Source organism: Benincasa hispida, chromosome 6 (genome assembly GCF_027475165.1).
Source record: "Benincasa hispida cultivar pf3 chromosome 6, pf3_genome.v1.1, whole genome shotgun sequence".
NCBI classification, from domain to species: domain Eukaryota; kingdom Viridiplantae; phylum Streptophyta; class Magnoliopsida; order Cucurbitales; family Cucurbitaceae; genus Benincasa; species Benincasa hispida.
In genome coordinates, this window is record NC_143483.1 from 57184479 (window position 1) to 57188348 (window position 3870).

Consider the following 3870-nt stretch of genomic DNA (forward strand, 5'->3'; position numbering starts at 1 on the left):
TTATTTTCAAAAGCTTTATGAATGATTTAGCAATGTACATTTACTGAAAGCTATTTATGATAACTATTTTCAAATAGTTTCTGAAGTAATGCATCTCTCTTTAATGTCATGTTATGTATTTTAATAATCATGAGTATGCGTTAGTACTGAATGCCTTAGGGCAACCAATTCATATAAAGAGAAGAATGTGCCTCAGAATATATGACTAGCTCAGTAGTGAAGGACTAGATATGTAATATCCCAAGTTTTTCATTATTCAAATTCTGTATTTTCGTAAAATTCGAGGACAATTTTGTTAATTTCGAAGTTCAGTTTTGTTTAAAGGAGAGATTTTGATTTATGTCACATTAATTTAATTTTAAGTTAAGGTCGAGAATTTCAATTTATATTGGGAAAATTAATTTGATTTTGATTTTGGAATTTGAAGAGAAAAGGGGAAGAGTTTTAAGAATATATATATATATTTAGATATATTTGTGTAATGAGCGAAAGTGAAATAGAATATAATGGAATAAAATCTAAGAAAATTTTATTATATTATATTTATTTTATTAAAATAACCTTTTTCCTTTAAAAAGATTTTTTTTTTTTAAAAAAAAACTATTTTCCCTCTTCTTCTTCTTCCCCCCACAATGTGAAGAAATTCTTCGTGTGCCCTAGAAGCCGCCGACCATCTCCTCTCCAATCGGCACCGTGCGTCCGATCGAGCCGCCACCAGTTCGTCGATCGTTCGTTCGTGGGCCGTCGTTCGTGCAAATCAGCTCAATCTTGTTCACAAGCAGCGACCCTCTAGATCTCCTCTGTCGCGCACCTCTCCGCACGTCGATCTCGCCCAGCCGGTCAGTTTCGCGTCCGTCGCCCCTCTGTCCGAAACCCAACCTCGTTTGCCGCTTCAGCCACCGTTTCACATTCTCTCTGGCTGCAGACTCGCGCGACCAGAAACCCAGCTTCGTTCGCCGCTCGTCCAGCCCACTGTTCGAGCTCAGTCGCCGATCTCCATTGGTCACTGCCTTCCTTCACTGTCATTCGTCGAATTTCGGCGAATGTTGGTAAGTTTTGGGTGAGATCAGTTGAGTTTTGAAGTTTTGGGTTGCCCATTAAATTTTGGATTTTCCTTTTTGATTGATACCTATTATATTTGGGATTTAAATCCAAGACTGGAGTACTTCAGAGTGCGCAACGTGTTGCCCAGCGGATTCGAGTTTGTTCGGCAAGTAGTTTGGTAAGCATTATGATCCTTGTTGTTGGTTGTTGGGCACCCATTGATTATTGGACTAAAGAATGATTTAATTTTAAGTATTCTTGAAGGTTCCAAGTCGTCATCCATTGAGTTTTAAAATCTGCTAAGAGGAGATTTTGGAGTCGAAATCTTGCGAGTGTTTGTTGATCAAGTTTCGTTTGGGTAAGTTAATTGGTGATCATTGGATTAATATCTAAATTTGACTTCGAGGTAAGTAATCTTACCACTGGAACTGTCCACGGGCTAGGCTTTAGTTGTATGCTAGCATGGTGAGTGTATGTTATGGTAAATTGTTAGCATGTTGATTGATAGTATGACCTGAATCAAAGTATGTTCTGACACGAGTACTAAATTGTTTAAATACACACCTAAGCATTTGATCGTTAGTATGTGATGGTATGTGTTTTCATATTTCGACATTTGATGTGCTGGTGTTGAGGCATACTTGTATGTTGTAGAATTATGATGTAAGGTTTACATGAATGTTGTATAATATGTTGTTGAAGATTATGTGTATGTGATAGAGCCATGGTACCAAAGATTTCATGTATGTTTTAAAATTGTACGGTGTTGATTCTTTGAACGTTGAGACCGTGCGAATATCCTCATTGATTAGTTAGATGCTCATCAGTTTTGTGTTTCCTTCGGGATTCACCAGTTTGTATTTCCTTCGGGATTCACCAGTTTGTATTTCCTTCGGAATTCACCAGTTTGTGCTTCCTTCGGGATTCACCAGTTTGTGCTTCCTTCGGGATTCACCAGTTTTGTGATTCCTTTGGGATTCACCAGTTTTGTGTTTCCTTCGAGATTCACCAGTTTTGTGTTTCCTCCGGGATTCACCAGTTTTGTGGGCATACTTAACTACAATAGGATAGGACTCAGTCTCTTGTCTGTTTCATGTGTTTATATGTCATATGCGGGTATCTAGAGGACATAGATACCTAGCCTGACCCCAGTGGTGGGGTTACTTACTGAGTATTTCATATGTTGATGTTTTAGGTAAGTGTAGAGATGCACCGATGATGGCGCAGCGGAATTCGTGATCGTGCCACTGGGACTAGTTTTTATGCTTCCGCATCATGAAATTTAGAGTCCTTATTTTTCCCTTAATGTTTAGTTTTACTGTTTGAAACTTATTATGAAGGATTGTTTTTTTTTATACTTTTAATAGTCTTTACGAATCATGGGTACCCTATTAACTATTTTAACAATTACATTTAATAAACGTCTTTTGAATTTCTCTTATTTAATTAGCATTTATTTCAAATAACTGAGCGTCGTTTTAAATTCTGTGCATGCATTTATTTTATTAACGACCTTACCTAAGTCCTAGGGGGTCGGGTCGTTACAAGATATGAAAGTACTAGAGATAAGTCCTAGACATGAGTTCTAATGACAGGATTCAGTCTATGTGCACGTAAGACAGCTAAGACTAGGAGAAAGGTGATGGATAAAAGTGACACACCTTATCCTAGGGAAATACGAGGTAATGTGATGGACAAAGGAGACATACCTTAACCTAATATAGCATGAGAAAGACTATGTAAGGTGATGGACAAGGGTGACACACCTTAACCTAGGTTAATACGGGGTAAGGTGATGGACTAAGGTGACATACCTTAACCTGTGTTAGTATGAGGAAAGCTAGGTGGAAGGTAGTGGACAAAGGTGATCCATCTCAACCTAGAGTAGCATGGAGAGTTGGAAAAAAGGGTTCCTTCTCCCAGCTAAGCAGTTAAGTAAGGTAGAGAGTTGGACAAGAGGATTCACTCTTAGGAAAGAGGCCAAATATTGAGATTTGAGTAAGAGGACTACTCTCAAAGTACGGAATAGTCCAGCTATGTACAGATGTGATATGTTACGTTAATGTTTATGTGAATGTTGTTTATGTTTTTAGCTAAAGCTTTCAGTTTTACTATCAGTTTTATGTATAATGCTTATGTTTTATATGTTAGACACTCACTGGGTTTCTAGCTCATGTTTTCAAATGTTTTTCCCTCCCAGGTAGAGGTCACTTCCTAGAGGACATTTGTGTTGCTGCTCTGCCACTCAAAGACACAGGTTGAAGAAATTGATGACTCTATAATTGTTAGTACACATGTGTCTATCATATAGGGACTAGTGTTGTATGTTGGGCTTACTAAGTTGTAGTGTATATAAGTGTATGTATGAACAATGTTATGAAACCCTATAATGTAAATGTGTTAAGTTTCGAGTAATTTGTTCAGTATGTTGATGAAATGTCTATATATCAGGGTTTAAGACAGGTTAAACAAGTTAGTTAGGCAGTAAGTGCCAGCAAAAAGGTTGGCAACTGCTGCAATCATATCTTCTTTCAGGTTAAGAGGGTAATCTGGGACGGGGTGTGAAAATGAAGATGTCAGAGCTTTTGCGATTGCATTTCCTCTAACAACTCAGAAGAAACACTACAGAAATATGATTTTCCAAATTTTGGTGATGAAAAGAAAGTCCTTGATTCGTCTGTTGCATCAGCCTATCGTGATCTTTATAAACAAGGGCATTGAGACAATAAGGCATTAGAAGTTCAAACGATTAGAATTGAATCATTGATTGCTGACAATGCTAGACTCATGTCAGTTTTTTTTTTTTTTTTAATTGAAGTTAAGTCT

At 37.4% G+C, this 3870-nt stretch overlaps 1 long non-coding RNA gene across 1 annotated transcript; it reads left to right on the forward strand.

Moving 5' to 3' along the window:
* Nucleotides 1-608: 608 nt before the first annotated feature.
* LOC150035792 (uncharacterized) lies at nt 609-3459 on the forward strand. The gene is made up of 4 exons (XR_016530075.1): nt 609-1049; nt 1157-1222; nt 1309-1402; nt 3245-3459. It is a non-coding gene; the product is annotated as an uncharacterized LOC150035792 (long non-coding RNA).
* The last annotated feature ends 411 nt before the right edge of the window (nt 3460-3870 follow it).